Here is an 18,957-nt window from a genome sequence, read left to right on the forward strand (position 1 = left end):
GACCAATAAGTCTCCAATTTGACTAGTTTGGGCTTAAAACCATTAAATGGGCCCTAATTGGACCCACTTTCACGAAACTTCACATTTTGGGCCATAATGGGCCAAAAATGGATTAGTTTACCTTTAATGGGCATTGTTGGGCCATAACAAATCTAATTAGCCCTAATGGGTCATAAATCCATTCTTTTATACAAAAATTAGGCCGTGAACTGCCCTGAAGGCCCAATGGGCTGAAAACTTCTCTATGGATTTCATAATTTCAAAACAAGGAAAGAATTGGGCCAAACTAGTTCATCCTCTTTCCTCCTAGCCCAAATATCGACCCAAGTATAAAAAAAAAAAAAAAGAAGTATTATGGGGAGGGTTGACTTTGGGAGGTGCCACCTCCATATTAGACACCATATATCCATGCATGGACCAACATGCATCCATAATAGTCACTTCACTTCTCTCTCTCCCCTCTCTTCTTCTTCTCGGCCGAGGCTACCCACACACACACACACACACACCACCATTTCAATTTACTTCAAACTCTCTCAAGAACATCTTCATCCTCCCTCCAAATTTTTGAGAATCATAAGGGCTTCAAGAAGAATTTCATCCAAAAATCACTTCAAGTTATATACTAGTGGTAAGATCTTGTAAACATGTTTTCCTTCTACACTTAATCACTCTTCTTACAACCTTAAATTCTTGATCATACTCCATAGAACTCTTCAAATTCGAGGTCTCTTCAAGGAACTTGTTAGGGCCAAAAACAACACCATCTTCTTCCATTTCTACTTCAAAACCGAATACAACTAAGCAAGGTGAGTTCATACCCCCTTGTTTTTGGTTTTTACTTGTTTTTGGGGGAGAATACTGATGGGTTTTGAGCATTCTAACACTTCCTAAGTGTACATGCAACCCTAATAACCTTGGATCTATGTTTGTCTAATAATCATGCAAAGTTGAATTCCAAGGTTATATTCCTATCTAGCATACATGGGGAACATTTTTAACTTGAATGAAAGATAGAATAACTTACCTTGTTGTTGATTATGATCCTTAAAACCTTGTGAGCCTAGCACCCCAAGTGTGATGCCTCAAATGCTTCACACAACACCAAATGCAAAGGAGTAAACTTTAAGAGAATCTTACACTTGCAAAATCGGCTCTAGCCCTTTTGTTTCTTATGTGTAGCCAATTTTGGTGGAGAATGAGTTTCTTATATAGTGTTGACACATCTAGGGTTACACCACGTAAACCCTAATGTGTCATGACTCTTCATTTCCATGACCCATGGGTTTGTAACTTCCATGGAGCATCCATGGAGCATCCTATGGGTGGAACCCAACTTGATAATCCATGGAGCCTCTTAGCCCACTATATAAGATATGGAAGATTTACATAATCTACCCATATATTTCATTAGTTATCTTTTGATCACTTAATTAATTCTAAATTAATTCTTGATCAAACTAATTAAATAATATTATTAATATATTAGAACTTATAATATATTAATAAACCATAAGTGTTATTTCTCTCATTTTAGTTTATCCAATTGCATGGTGCCATGCAACCCAAATGGACCATGCCGGGTCGGGTCAAGTACATACCAGAAATAGTTATGGACTTAGACACCTTATCCAACAGTCTCCCACTTGGATAAGTCTAATAACTATAACTGCAATACTTCAGGAACCGATCGGCAATCATAGCTCTTTCAAGGTCTCTCGGAACTGAGAAGATGATGATACGCCATTTAAGATAAGTGATCATATAATCCTCTGTTCTAGATATCAGCCGGACAAATACATGGAACAGTGTCTTACTTTGTGTCCAACAGTTTGTTTCCCGATTTCCGATTTGTTTGACATAGAACACAATTGAACACATCAACTTAGTTCTGACCAGGCCCAATACATAGGTCAAAACAAAATCATCGAGGGGCCCAGATATCAGCTTCTAATCCAAGAAGGAACAGATAAACTTCGACTCATATGTTTGTTCTACCACTCATTGAATTATACACAAAAGCACGTTTCATAACATCGAGTTACCAATGCGTTAACATACAATCAATGCATAACCAACTCATAAGTAACAAATCATATCTCTAGGTTTGAAGACTTATATGATATTACCCTCTCACGATCACTCGAGATAAATTCTATGAAGTGATTCCAGTGAGCGTGGGTTGAGTCCAATGCTCAGAACTTATGAGCACTCATGAGTGTTGTAGCCATGTCCAACAACTTAGACCTCTGCAACCAATCATGACAGTCTTGATTCATACCTACTTCCGACATATGACCGACTGTGGAGGTTCGAATAATATGATATACCAAACATAATTATTCTGGAAGTCAAAACATGCAAAAGAAATATAGTAAACGATCGACAAGAGATAGCAACACTTTTCTCATAAATAAAACACCTTTTAATCATCATCTAATGTCAATTACACTTTACAAATTTCAAGGTTATCTAACTACTAAATCTAATATCATCCTTCAGCCCTATGCTCCGAGCATGCTGGAGATGCTTAACCCGAGTCAGTCCCTTCGTGAGGGGATCTGCTGGATTCTCATCCGATGATACCCTCTTTGCCACTAGGAGTCCTTCTTCTATTCGATGTCTGATGAAATGGTATTTTCTGTCGATGTGTCTGGATCTCCCGTGATCACTTGGTTCCTTGGCTAAGGCAACTGCACTTTCACTATCACAGAAAATTTCCATTGGCTCTTTAATAGCTGGTACAACTCCAAGGTCTCCAATGAAGTTCTTCAGCCATATCGCCTCCTTTGCTGCCTCGCTAGCTGCTATATACTCTGATTCGCAAGTTGAATCAGCCACTGTCTCTTGCTTGGAACTCTTCCAAGAAATTGCTCCTCCATTTAAGGTAAAGACCCAGCCTGACTGAGAGCGGAAATTATCCCTATCAGTCTGCAAGCTAGCATCACTATACCCTACAACTCTCAAGTCGTCACTCCCACCGAGGGTAAGGACCCAGTCCTTAGTCCTCCGTAGGTACTTGAGGATATTCTTTACCGCAGTCCAGTGTACCTTGCCAGGGTTCCCCTGATACCTGCTAACCATGCTCAAAGCAAAGGCTACATTAGGTCGAGTACACGTCATAGCATACATGATCGATCCTACAGCCGAAGCATAAGGTATTCGACTCATTTCTGCTATCTCAACCTCAGCACTAGGGCTTTATGTCTTACTCAATCTGGCATTACTCTGGATGGGTAACTCTCCTTTCTTGGAGTCCTGCATGCCGAATCTCTTCAACACCTTATCCAAGTAAGTACTCTGACTAAGTCTAATTAGTCTTTTACTCCGGTCTCTCAAGATCCTTATCCCTAGAATATAGGCAGCTTCTCCTAGGTCCTTCATAGAGAAACACTTCCCAAGCCAGGACTTAACTTCCTGCAGAGTTGGGATGTCATTTCCTATGAGTAGTATGTCATCCACATATAATACCAAAAAGCTAACTATACTCCCACTAGCCTTGACATACACACAAGATTCATCTTCACTCCTAGAAAAGCCAAATTCCTTGACTTTCTCATCAAAGCAAAGATTCCATCTGCGAGGTGCTTGCTTTAACCCATAAATGGATTTCTCAAGCTTACACACTCTATTAGGGTACTCTATGTTGACAAAACCCTCTGGCTGACTCATGTAAACATCCTCAGCCAACTTTCCATTAAGGAAAGCGGTTTTGACATCCATTTGCCATATTTCATAGTCATGAAATGCGGCTATGGCTAACAGAACCCTAATAGACTTAATCTTGGCCACTGGAGAAAAGGTCTCATCATAATCAACTCCCGGAGTTTTTGATAAACCCTTTGCAACCAGTCGTGCCTTATAAGTGTGTACATTACCATCCATGTCGGTCTTCTTCTTGATGATCCATTTGCACCCTATAGTCTTACGACCTGGTACATTCTCAACCAAGTTCCAAACTTGATTGTCATACATGGACTGTATCTCGCTGTCCATTTCCTCTTTCCACTTGGCTGACTCAGGGCCTGCCATGGCTTCCGCGTAACTGTTAGGTTCATCCAGACCTATCAGTGTCTCATCACTGATAAGTGTATCACCTTCCGCAGTAATATGGAATCCATTGTAATGCTCAGGTGCATTCCTAACCCTTGTGGAACGCCTCAGTGGTACAGACTTCTCAATTGGCTCAACAGAAGTTTCCTCCTTAAGTTGAGTGCTAGGGTTTGAAGTTCCTTCACCACTTGACTCTTGAATTTCTTCAAGGTCAACTTGCCTCCCACTGTCTCCTTGGCTTATGAACTCTCTCTTTCGAAAGAAAGCCCTCCTAGCTACAAAGACCACATTCTCACTAGGTCTATAGAAGAGGTAACCAAAGGATTTATGTGGGTAGCCGATGAAAATACACCTCTCACTTCGAGGTTCGAGCTTATCATGAGTCTCGCGTCTCATGAAAGCCTCGCAACCCCAAATCTTAATGTGGTCTAGTTTGGGTACTTTACCAGTCCACATCTCATGAGGAGTTTTGGCAACTTTCTTTGTGGGAACTAGATTAAGGATATGGGCGGCAGTCTCTAAGGCATACCCCCAAAATGAGATTGGTAGCGAAGCTCGACTCATCATGGAACGAACCATATCTAACAAGGTTCGATTACGCCTCTCAGCTACACCATTCAACTGCGGTGTCCTGGGAGGTGTCAATTGTGAGACAATCCCACATTCTCTAAGATAGTCGAGGAACTCTGAACTAAGATACTCACCACCTCGATCGGATCGAAGCATCTTAATGTTCCTGCCCAATTGATTCTCGACTTCCTGTTTAAACTCTTTAAACCTCTCAAAAGTCTCTGACTTATGCTTGATTAAATAGACATATCCATATCTACTGTAATCATCAGTAAAAGTCAAATAATAACGATTAGCATCCCTTGTGGCATGTTTGAAGGGCCCACACACATCCGTGTGTATAAGATCCAACAAACCTTCACCCCTCTCACAAGAGCCTGTGAAGGGTGACTTTGTCATTTTTCCAAGTAAGCATGATTCGCAAATATCATTTGACTTTAGGTCAAATGACTCCAATACTCCATCCTTTTGGAGTTGGCCTATGCGTTTCTTGCTTATATGTCCAAGACGACAATGCCATAATGATGCTTTATCCAAGTTATTATCATTAACAGAATCAATACACAATACATTATTTCCTAAGTTATCAACCACAGATACAGTTTCATACACACCATCACAAGGTAATGCTTTAAAATAAAGAACATTATTAAAGAAAGCATTAAACGAACCAACTTCATTATCAAATGAAAAGGTGAAACCTTGTTTATACAATGCATGAAAGGAAATAATGTTTCTTGCCATTTCTGGCGAATAACAACACTTATTCAAATCTAAACTAAACCCACTACTTAGCAATAAAGTATAAACTCCAATCTTTGTGATTGGTAAAACTTTCCTATTACCCATGATTAAGTTTATTCTTCCATGCTCCATATTCTCACTTCTTTTTAGTCCCTGCAAATCAGAACAGATATGAATACCACAACCGGTATCAAGGACCCAAGAGTTAGAATGGGGTGAGTTATTAGATAAGATAGTGTAAATACCTACATGGTTGGGTTTAAGTTTCCCATCCTGCACATCTTGCTGGTATTTTGGGCAGTTCCGCTTCCAATGTGACTTTTCATGGCAATAGAAGCATTCAGCCTCTTTAGGGTCAGAAGAAGGAGTGACAAAACCTTTCTTGGTTCCACTTGAAGAAGACCCATCAAGGGTCCTAGCCTTGGTACCCTTCGAAGAGCACTTCCTCTTCTTCCCTCTACCTTTCCCGATTGCCAAAACCGGGGCGGAGTTTGGAGTAGGAGTGTTAACAACCGACTTACCCTTAAGACCTGTTGCTGCGGTCTTGAGGAGTCCCTGAAGTTTGCTGAGTGTGACCTCTTCCTTATTCATGTGATATGTCATGCGGAATTGATCATAGCACGATGGTAAGGAGTGCAAAATGATATCTATTGCAAGCTCCTCATGGAAGTTCACATTAAGCTTCAGCAACCGATCCACATACCTTTGCATTTTCTGCATGTGGCTCGTGACAGATTCCCCGTCCTTCATCATGGTTGTTATGATAGAGCATATGATTTCATACCTCTCTTGTCGTGCACTTTGATGGTATCTTTCCAACAGATCTTGGTGCATTTCAAAAGGGTAAAAGTCCTCATAGGACTTTTGGAGTTCCGCTGTCATGGTGGCCAACATGATGCATGCCACTTTTGTAGCATCCCTTCCATGTGCCCGGAAGTCAGCGATCTCCTGGGGAGTTGCAGTGGTCTCATCAATCTCCTTAAGCTCCTTGTCAAGGACATATTCTTTGTCCTCGTAGCGGGTAATCATCCTGATGTTTCTGATCTATTCATTGAAGTTGGATCCATCAAAAGTGACTTTCCTACACAAGTTCATAAGGGTAAAGGAGCCATTAGGATTAGAGCCAGAAGCAGCATTGTTTGAGGACATCTGAAAGAAGAGAACAAGATTAGTTTAGATATTAAGAGAGTCCTTAATAAAACACCCAAATGTAATATTAAGGCTAGGATCCAATCACAATATATTATAACTTAGAAGAGGTATGCCGTAATCCAAGCTATAACATATTTGAAAGGTAGGTGAATGACGATTCACCAATTTCCACCATGAAAAACAAAATATAAATATTAGGTTTTTAATTGGTTCTTAGAAATTCCTAGATTCTTTTGAGATTCAATGAACTTTTCAAAGGCATGTTTAAATCTCGAGTGTGCCCTCCAACTTTTGTGACTGGGATACCGAGGATCACAAAACGAGGTGTGAAGTAACCATGCAAATCACTTGGTACCCTCAAGGTTTATCACTCCACCGATGCTATGGTAAACCTTAAGTCACCCTTTACCTACCTTGTTAAGTCCAAGTAAGTGTGCCGGTTAACCACACACGCTCCACCAACGACTTAAACAAAGTGTAAAGTGTAATTTCATGGATTAGCACCTTATTCACATTTTCCTAAAGTAACTAAGATTGGGAATTTAATAAAAGCATTTAGTTACTTTAGAATATTCATCATACTTTTAATGAGAATTTATAAGTCCTTGTCTTACCCGTTCGGCTAACGACCCTCCACCGATCAAGGAAGCGGTGGGTGAGAGTGGACACCCATTAAGTTGCCATTTTATATGCAACAACCTTATACCCCCCTTATAGACCGGCTTCATGAATGAGGCGTACTAGCGGTAAGACCACTTATTGTTATACATATATATATATTAGTAACTTATAATATTATAAAGTATAAGGGTTGAATTTTAACTTTTAAAATTCTAAGGGTTGGAACTAAAGTTTTAATCAAGACTTTACATGTTCCAAAACTTGAGGGCAAGTTTTGTAAACTTCCAAAACTTTTCATTTCTTATAACTTATGAATTAATTGAGTAATAAAAATGAAGACTCTTCATTTTTATAACTCTTGTGTTCTTTTAATGGCTTTAATAAAAGTGAGACTTTTGGTTTTCCATATTGAGGACAAGTTATGGACTCCATTAAAACACATTATGATCATGAATTAAACTACCATGAAGGTTACAAACAATTCCTATGATCATCTAATCTTCATAAGTTCAAGAACATGAATATGAACACTTTCAAGAATAAAAAATTACACTTAAAAAAAAACTTGTAATATTAATAATTGCCATTGTAAATGGATTAGCATAAACATTACACCATCTAAAACAAGCTTTAAAACATCAAAACAGTTTACGGTAATGTTTCTAGTCCATTTCCAGCAACAAATGTGCAAACTTTCATACGAGCAGAAAACAGAAAAACGATTTTTTTTTCAAGCTGTTTGCACACAAAAAAACAACAACAAACAAACCTAGGCTCTGATACCACTGATGGGTTTTGAGCATTCTAACACTTCCTAAGTGTACATGCAACCCTAATAACCTTTGATCTATGTTTGTCTAATAATCATGCAAAGTTGAATTCCAAGGTTATATTCCTATCTAGCATACATGGGGAACATTTTTAACTTGAATGAAAGATAGAATAAGTTACCTTGTTGTTGATTATGATCCTTGAAACCTTATGAGCCTAGCACCCCAAGTGTGATGCCTCAAATGCTTCACACAACACCAAATGCAAAGGAGTAAACTTTGAGAGAATCTTACACTTGCAAAATCGGCTCTAGCCCTCTTGTTTCTTATGTGTAGCCAATTTTGGTGGAGAATGGGTTTCTTATATAGTGTTGATACATCTAGGGTTACACCATGTAAACCCTAATGTGTCATGACTCTTCATTTCCATGACCCATGGGTTTGTAACTTCCATGGAGCATCCATGGAGCATCCTATGGGTGGAACCCAACTTGATAATCCATGGAGCCTCTTAGCCCACTATATAAGATATGGAAGATTTACATAATCTACCCATATATTTAATTAGTTATCTTTTGATCACTTAATTAATTCTAAATTAATTCTTGATCAAACTAATTAAATAATATTATTAATATATTAGAACTTATAATATATTAATAAACTATAAGTGTTATTTCTCTCATTTTAGTTTATCCAATTGCATGGTGCCATGCAACCCAAATGGACCATGCCGGGTCGGGTCAAGTACATACCAGAAATAGTTATGGACTTAGACACCTTATCTAACAAATACAAGTACGATTTGTTGATCTATGTGTGTATGCTTGTCATATGTGATTTCTTTGGTTTATGTAGTGAAAATATGATATTATTTGCTAAATCACGAAATCTATGGCTAAAATGTGAAGGTTACATGAACAAATAACCTAATAAACCACACACTTCAAAGATCTAAGAGTCTTTAGGTTCAAGAAGTGAAAACAAATTCAAAATCCTTATAAGTGTCATTTTTGCAAAAATAATAAAAGTTTGAGTAAAATAAGATATTTTGAGTTTTATAAGAACAAAATGGTATTATTTACATAGAATAATGAATTTTATGAAAATAACACTTGTCTAGGGGTCAAAAACATAAATTTTAGCTTAATGGGCTTTAAATTTGGGCCTCACGAGTTTTGGGCCCAAAGTTGCGAAAAATGTAGTATTTGAGGGGCTGAAATGGAAAAGTTAACAAACGATGAGTCTAAAATGTGAATAAAACTATTTTAGGGGCTTAAAATGACTTTGATGCAAAAATTGGACTAAAAATGCAAAGTTTTTGATTTTGGGGTCAAAATTGTAAAACTTACGGAAATTGAGCCAAAAGTTTAAAATTTTTACAACTAAGGGCTGGAAATGGCAAATACAATAGTTTTGGGCTGAAATTATTATTTAAATAAAGTTTGGGTCTAAAATGTCACGAAAAACGGTTTAAGGACCAAAAATGTCAATTTTTGTAAAAGGGGACTAAAAGTGCCATTTTTATAGATAAAGGGGCTGAAATGGTCAAACTAAATGTTTTTTTGGCCAATTAGACGAATATTAAATTATTGGGTTAAAAATATTAAGTTTATAACGCATGGTTTTAAATATATATATATATATATATATATATATATATATATATATATATATATATATATATATATATATATATATATATATATATATATATATATATATACGTATAACCAAAACTTCGTTATAAATCAAACAAAAAGTCTTTTAACACTTCGAACAAACATTTTCGCTTACAACAAATACCTACATTACGAACTTAAGATCAATAAATTATAAATGATTCAATGGTTGGGCTCAAATATCTTCTATTCGTGCTATTGGGTCTTTGTGGCCCAATATAATCACACATGTTTATTGGGCTTCCGGTGACCCAATTACATACCCAATGGGCCTTTATCAGCTTTAACATGCTATTGGTCCTTAATGGTCCATTTGCATTGCTAATAAGACCCTAAACATTCATAATATGATTAATGAGCTATAACGTGTCCGTAGCATACTCGACAGCCTGTAATAACATACAAAGTTAGTAGGCCTCTGTTGTCCTATTTTCCTCATTTGTTAGGCTTACCTTTTATACAAGTAAACATAAATCGGGGTATAAAACAATGTTATTCAATTTCATTTGAATTTCGTGAGATATAATGGGTGACACCAATAAGTGTCGGTCGTAGTCTGTAGTTATAATCAAAGTCTCCTGGAGAGAGAGAGAGAGTTTGTGTATAGATCTATACGGGGGTGACTCTCCCACACCTAAGCTGTTTGCTACAGTTAGACTCGACCAGTCTAGGGTGACAAAATCTTAATTCAAGACCGGCATTCGATAAAATGCCAAGACAGGCGAATTAGTCATTATTATGCATGGTTATAACGGCTCACATAGAGATACATTATCATCTAAGTAATCATGGGAAATCATATTCATACGCTGTGACGATGCAAAGAGATTATACAATAACACAAAACTATCATACCTTTTATATAGGAAAACATCGGGTTTTCCGGGGAACAACATTATTCACTTCTACTTACAACAACTATATTACAAGGAACTACTATGAAAGACATTTCACTTTTACATGTTTTGAAATCATATACACGTATACTTATGGATCATCACACCTTTTTCGTAAACAATTATCGTTTCCAAAAATATCGGATTTTCTAGGTTTTACAGACAATACAAAACGTTTTTACATCAAACCTGCTTATGAACTCACCAACATTATATATGTTCACCGTTTTCAAAATAACTTGTGTTCTCAGGTAACCGTTAGAATGAAGAATTATCAAGCGTGTTTCTGAACATCTTTTGTGTGTTGTCAATTGATAAACAATTTATGTTTTGGATTATGTAATGTAAACAATGTACCGGATGTGAACAATGAAGGTTGTAATGTATTAATGCATGGTGATGTTTATGTTATGTTTCATGTATATTCATTGTGATGATATTTCAATTTAACTCACACGAGCCCTCAGACGTTTCCGCCGTCTGGTTCGGGGGTGTGACAAATAACACCAAAGCAGGTACATAATTCACAAGAAATGTATCTAAATACAACACAATATAAGCACAATAAATCTCAGAATAAATAATAAGGAAATATGTACCAGCCACGGCATCAGGCGCTGCGCAGACCTTTTTCGTTGTCAGCTGAAAAACTCTCCAACGAGCCCTCGGAACCTTGGTCTTCACCGGCCGAACATCAGTAGTACGCAAAGCAGCAGGAGTGGAACCATGGCCTGATCCCTGAACAAGCTGAGGGCACTCGGCCTTCCGATGGCCAGTCCGGTTGCAGTGAAAACAGACTGCAAATCCCTTGGGGAAATCCTTCGCCATATGCCCCTCCTTGCCACATTTGTAGCAAATCCGCACCCGACAAGATCCCTCATGACTCTTGCTGCACTTGCCACAAGTGCGGCCCTTCTGGGCTCCTGATCTCGAATCAGCGGGCTTAGCCCGCTTGGTTGTCGGCTGCGACTATGCCGGCCGCCAGTCTCTCCCTTGAGACTCCATATCCTCCCTGGCCTGAGTCTCCAGCTCGATCTCTCTCCTCATGACATTTTCCTGAAGATCAGTAAATATCCGATAAGATGAGTTCGCCACGAACTCTCGAATATCCCTCCTCAGAATGGTAAAATACGCCGCTCATGCGAGCCTGCTCAGTCGACACATGCTCAGGGAAGAACAACGCCCTCTCGTGAAACATCTGCGTAATCACAGTCACCGACTCTGTTTTCTGCCTGAGAGACAGAAACTCCTGGGCCAAGCGTTCCCTCTCCACTGGGGGAACATACTCATCTCGGAACATCCCAACAAACCTCTCCCAAGTCAATGCAGAATGCTCAACAGAAGTAAAACTGGTTATCGCAAACTTCCAGCAGTCCTTCGCTCCCAAGCGAAGCTGGTTCAGCGCGAACCGTGCCCTCAAATGCTCGGGGCAAGAACAAGTATACAGGCACCCCACGATATCAGAGATTCACCCATCGCAACAATCGGATCCTGAGCCCCATCGAACTGTGGTGGCTTCGTGTTGCTGAATTCACAGTACAGCAACGAGTCACCTCCCTGTGGTCTGGCAGCAGCGACAGCTGCGGTGGCAGTAGCAGCAGCGGCCTCAGTAACAGCGGCATACTGCTCATCAAAAGTCTCAAACAAAGTGGTCTTAATAGACCCAAACATCTCAGGAATATCCGCTCGAATAGCTCCAACCACCTCCTCGTGAATCATCCTGAAAATTTATAATGTAACACTATAAATTTTCAACCAAATTTTTTTCATTTAAAACCAAATATATTATTTCAAAATCATAAATTCCACAAACATCAAGTTATCAAAACATTTGTCTCAAAAACTGTTTATAACACAAATCCAGGATCCTCCAAAAACATATCTCCGACGCAGGTGTGTGTACAATCAAGCCGACACCTTCCCGTGATCCTGAGAAGTACTTGAAACACATAACACAAAACACGGTAAGCACGAAGCTTAGTGAGTTCCCCAAAATACCACACACAACTTATTAGCCACTCTAGGCTATATCTCAATAAGACCCTTCGCTCAATGTGTCTCAGTGGGACCCTCTGGTCCCAACTCAATAAGCTCATAATAACAATACTCAACATAATGCACAAGACATGATGCAAGATATTAAGATACACAGTTAAGCACAATAAACATCTCAATCGCACAAAGGTACCACTCATGGTAAGTATAGTGAGAAGACTCACCTCATAAGCTAGCAAGTAAAAGTCTCGTACTCGAAAATCTCGAACTAGCTTCTGCCTAACATATAGGATAATCATTTCTAATTAATACTCTACTTATTCTCAAATATACCAATGGTTGCTCTCTCTTTCTCTTTCTTATAATGGGTAAAAGACCATTTTACCCCTCCCCATGCTTTCCATTACTCTTATTGACCAAACCCTAAAGTCAACAGAAGTCAACTCGAGTCAACAGTCCAAGTTTGACCCGACTCGCCGAGTGCATCTATGCGACTCGTCGAGTCCACCTGTTTTCCTCAGAAGTCTCATGAAAGGTCCAACTCAGCTCGTTGAGTTGACCCCCAAATCGTCGAGCTTCCGCATGATCAAGCTCATCGGGACAAACCCTTACCGACTCGTCGAGTCAGGACATGGACTCGGCGAGTCTCTTCGATCTGATTTCTTATTCAGATGTTTTAAGGCAGATCTATTACTCCAAACACTAGATCTACCATCCTAAGGCTCGATTGTCACATAAAGCTTCGATCTTTATGCTCATGCATGGTGGTTTTGCTCCAATCTACCAATACATGTTCTCACAAGGTGTTGAACACGTTACTCCTCATATAAATGAATAAAGTTGGGACCTTTGGGCTCTAGGGACCTCACAAGGTTCTGAGGTTTAAACCTCTTGATAACTTACTATGCTAAAAGTCCCAAATAAAATGTGATGGAAACCCTAATCTCTCAAACTCATGAGATCTAACCAAATAAAGAGGAAAGGTTCAAGCTTTTTACCTTCCTCTTGAAGCTCTAGACGAAATGGCCTGAACCCCAACAACTCCTTCTTGTTTCCTTGCTGAGTAAGCTCCTCTTCCTCCTCAAAGATGCACTAAAATCCTTCAAGGTTAGCTTGGAGACTCTCTTAGCTCACTACACTCGTTTAGGGTTTCACACAGTAGCGTTAAGCAGCCGATGAGCCGCAAATGAGGCTATAAGCGTCCTTATATAGGCCCCAAACCCGGGGATTTAGGGTTTCTGTTCACAGCGTCTACTCGGCGAGTCGACTCACTGACTCGTCGAGTAGATCATTAATCCAACGTGGCACATCGCGACTCTACTCGACGAGTTGTAGCACCAACTCGTCGAGTTGCCCAATAGTTCTGAAAAAAATAGATAATATATGTGGAAGTCCAGATGTTACAATTTATTAGTTTGTTAAAAAATGATTTGCTTATCAATAAAATTGGTTTTCATGCGATGTAGAGAGTTTGGTTTATAAATTAGGACTCGGTGCTCTTTGGTTGTTGTTGGAAACAACCTATACCTTACATTCCATCGAAAATATTTAAAGTTTGATACGTTTAAAATATGCCATTAGTTTTTTGTGGTAAATAAAACGAAGCGACCACGTCAATTCTAAAATTTATTTAAAAGACTTGAACTAACATCAAAGAAGTTAACTAACAGTGTTAGATAGATAGACCAAAAAACATTACTATTTTACAACCAAACCGATCGCTGTCAAATATAAATAAAAGTATGTTAGGGATTTTTAGATTGAATTAGCGTTGCTTAATTTATTTTACAAAAAGATTATCAATAACACAGCACACTCACACAGACACATCACACATGCACACATTATAGACACACATTACAAACACATACTTTTTTTATCATTTGAAGTGTTTTCTATTGTTTTGACCATTTTGCCCCTGCTTTCGTGTTTTCCTTAGCTGCTACCTTTGAAGGACTCGAGTTCTTTCCCTTGCTTTTAGAGTTGTGTGGAGTTTGCTGCCACGGTTTGGTGTTGTGATGTTTACTATTATGCCCTTTGTGAACATAATCAGAAAACTCAAACTGTGAGAAAAAGAGTGTCATAAACATACAACAACAAAGAAATATAAAACAGAAAATGAAATTCTCAAAACTCACCATGTTTTTCATCCACCAAACAACTTCAAAGATATATGCCCTGCCTTTAGTAGATGCAAGATCTATAATAACATATAAATGCTCGGGGCAAGAACAAGTATAGAAGCACCCCTCGATATCAGAGATTCACCCGTCGCAGCAATCGGATCCTGAGCCCCATCGAACTGTGGTGGCTTCGTGTTGCTGAATTTCCAGTACAGCAACGAGTGACCTCCCTGTGGTCTGGGAGCAGCGACAGCTGCGGTGGCAACAGCAGCAGCGGCCTCAGTAACAGCGGCATACCGCTCATCAAAAGTCTCAATCAAAGTGGTGTTAATAGACCCAAACATCTCAGGGATATCCGCTCGAATAGCTCCAACCACCTCCTCGTGAATCATCCTGCGAATCTCATCATCACTAGTCCCACTGCTCCCGGGGTTGTAGCGTGTACCCACCATGATGTCTGTGAAACACAACACAAAATCATCAGAGACTCGCTCGAGCATACACACACTCGATCCCTCATCCCTACTCGTTCCTTAGCATCCTAAGGATTCTTACTTAGGTTGCTTACAGATCCGGTGCTTTCAGTAGTACGGGCCCAATACTACCTTCCACACCAACCTATAGTCATCCCAAGTCCTCCTCATAGGACCCCAGATCACTATTACTCTATCTCTCACGAATAACAGACTACCCTCTCAGAGGATCCCTCATATACTCATCTAGATATATCCCTAGATTATTCCTTGACTCAAGACTTTCTCTCTCTAAGTGATCCTGCTAAATACTCTCACTCAGTACATACTCAAAGCATATAACAGATAGCAACGAATCCTAAGCTAAGGCATCACAAATCTGGCAACTCTAGCCCTAAAATATGAAATACCTAGCCTATCCTATAGCATGCATTACAAATATTTCATAAATATCTCGTAACACAATTAAATAAGGGTATTTTGGGAAATCATCGTTCGGGCTCTGGCTGATTATACACACCGCTTCAACTCGTTTTCTCTTAAAAACTCTTGCTCGGTTTTGGAAAAATCATTTCTGTTAAAACCTTTTTCTCAATCCTCAGTTTGAGTCCAGATATACCCGAAGGTGCATCCGAATCCCTCAAACCAAGGCTCTGATACCAACTTGTAACACTGTAAATTTTCAAGCAAATTTTTTTCATTTAAAACCAAATATATTATTTCAAAATCACAAATTCCACAAACATCAAGTTATCAAAACATTTGTCTCAAAAACTGTTTATAACACAAATCCAGGATCCTCCAAAAACATATCTCCGACGCAGGTGTGTGTACAATCAAGCCGGCACCTTCCCGTGATCCTGAGAAGTACTTGAAACACATAACACAAAACACGGTAAGCACGAAGCTTAGTGAGTTCCCCAAAATACCACATACAACCCATTAGCCACTCTAGGCTATATCTCAATAAGACCCTTCAGTCAATGTGTCTCAGTGGGACCCTCTGGTCCCAACTCAATAAGCTCATAATAACAATACTCAACATAATGCACAAGACATGATGCAAGATATTAAGATACATAGTTAAGCACAATAAACATCTCAATCGCACAAAGGTACCACTCTTGGTAAGTATAGTGAGAAGACTCACCTCATAAACTAGCAAGTAAAAGTCTCGTACTCGAAAATCTCGAACTAGCTTCTGCCTAACACATAGGATAATCATTTCTAATTAATACTCTACTTATTCTCAAATATACCAATGGTTGCTCTCTCTTTCTCTTTCTTATAATGGGTAAAAGACCATTTTACCCCTCCCCATGGTTTCCATTACTCTTATTGACCAAACCCTAAAGTCAACAGAAGTCAACTCGAGTCAACAGTCCAAGTTTGACCCGACTCGCCGAGTGCATCTATGCGACTCGTCGAGTCCACCTGTTTTCCTCAGAAGTCTCATGAAAGGTCCAACTCAGCTCGTTGAGTTGACCCCCAAATCGTCGAGCTTCCGCATGATCAAGCTCATCGGGACAAACCCTTACCGACTCGTCGAGTCAGGACATGGACTCGGCGAGTCTCTTCGATCTGATTTCTTAGTCAGATGTTTTAAGGCAGATCTATTACTCCAAACACTAGATCTACCATCCTAAGGCTCGATTGTCACATAAAGCTTCGATCTTTATGCTCATATATGGTGGTTTTGCTCCAATCTACCAATACATGTTCTCACAAGGTGTTGAACACGTTACTCCTCATATAAATGAATAAAGTTGGGACCTTTGGGCTTTAGGGACCTCACAAGGTTCTAAGGTTTACACCTCTTGATAACTTATTATGCTAAAAGTCCCAAATAAAATGTGATGGAAACCCTAATCTCTCAAACTCATGAGATCTAACCAAATAAAGAGGAAAGGTTCAAGCTTTTTACCTTCCTCTTGAAGCTCTAGACGAAATGGCCTGAACCCCAACAACTCCTTCTTGTTTCCTTGCTGAGTAAGCTCCTCTTCCTCCTCAAAGATGCACTAAAAATCCTTCAAGGTTAGCTTGGAGACTCTCTTAGCTCACTACACTCGTTTAGGGTTTCACACAGTAGCGTTAAGCAGCCGATGAGCCGCAAATGAGGCTATAAGCGTCCTTATATAGGCCCCAAACCCGGGGATTTAGGGTTTCTCTTCACAGCGTCTACTCGGCGAGTCGACTCACTGACTCGTCGAGTAGATCATTAATCCAACGTGGCACATCGCGACTCTACTCGACGAGTTGTAGCACCAACTCGTCGAGTTGCCCAATAGTTCTGAAAAAAATAGATAATATATGTGGAAGTCCAGATGTTACAATTTATTAGTTTGTTAAAAAATGATTTGTCTTTATCAAAAAAGATATGCTATTATCTTATTGAATTGGAGTTTGATTTAACGAAAATCTATTTTTTTTATCCGAAATTGCTTATCAATAAAATTGGTTTTCATGCGATGTAGAGAGTTTGGTTTATAAATTAGGACTCGGTGCTCTCTGGTTGTTGTTGGAAACAACCTATACCTTACATTCCATCGAAAATATTTAAAGTTTGATACGTTTAAAATATGCCATTAGTTTTTTGTGGTAAATAAAACGAAGTGACCACGTCAATTCTAAAATTTATTTAAAAGACTTGAACTAACATCAAAGAAGGTAACTAACAGTGTTAGATAGATAGACCAAAAAACATTACTATTTTACAACCAAACCGATCGCTGTCAAATATAAATAAAAGTATGTTAGGGATGTTTAGATTGAATTAGCGTTGCTTAATTTATTTTACAAAAAGATTATCAATAACACAGCACACTCACACAGACACATCACACATGCACACATTATAGACACACATTACAAACACATACTTTTTTGATCATTTGAAGTGTTTTCTATTGTTTTGACCATTTTGCCCCTGCTTTCGTGTTTTCCTTAGCTGCTACCTTTGAAGGACTCGAGTTCTTTCCCTTGCTTTTAGAGTTGTGTGGAGTTTGCTGCCACGGTTTGGTGTTGTGATGTTTACTATTATGCCCTTTGTGAACATAATCAGAAAACTCAAACTGTGAATAAAAAAGTGTCATAAAGATACAACAACAAAGAAATATAAAACAGAAAATGAAATTCTCAAAACTCACCATGTTTTTCATCCACCAAACAACTTCAAAGATATATGCCCTGCCTTTAGTAGATGCAAGATCTATAATAACATACAAATCAGTAACTCATTAAAATCAGAATCTTGAACAAAAAAAACTATATATATTAAAACCAGTCTAGCTTATGAACAGTGACGTCTATAAGCGGCTTCAAATGTTTTGATAAAAATTAAGATGAAATGGTAAAAACAAATTAACAAACCTCTCCAAAGAATATGATTAGAGGTGTTTCTGAATCTACTGATTCCCATTCCATTTCCACATTTCCTTGATCCTCCTATTTTATCCTTCACTTGCAAATATATGTTCAGAAGTTTAATCACAAAATTTTCATAGAAAAGAGAAAATAATATAAGGAAGGTTTGGAATTTAAGGAGATATAGCATGAAAACTACAAACCTGTAGCCACTTATCCACAAATAGATGTTCAGCTTTGAAGTAGATTTAACTAAAAACTTGCTCCATCTCAATCTTGTAGAACCAAATTTGTAGCCTATTTCTTGCACAACCAATATCTATAGTCGGATTCATCCACAAAGAATACCCTTCCAAAGAGAAGTATAAAAATCATAGGTTATTACCTTATATATACACCTACACAGATACACACACCTACATACAAATACACAAAAAATAGATATAAACACATGCATATAAACATATCTACATATATAGACTCCTACATAAATAAATACACATAGTTGTGCATAT

This window comes from Lactuca virosa, chromosome 8, assembly GCF_052849685.1.
Source record: "Lactuca virosa cultivar CGN04683 chromosome 8, Lactuca_virosa_CGN04683_v6, whole genome shotgun sequence".
NCBI classification, from domain to species: domain Eukaryota; kingdom Viridiplantae; phylum Streptophyta; class Magnoliopsida; order Asterales; family Asteraceae; genus Lactuca; species Lactuca virosa.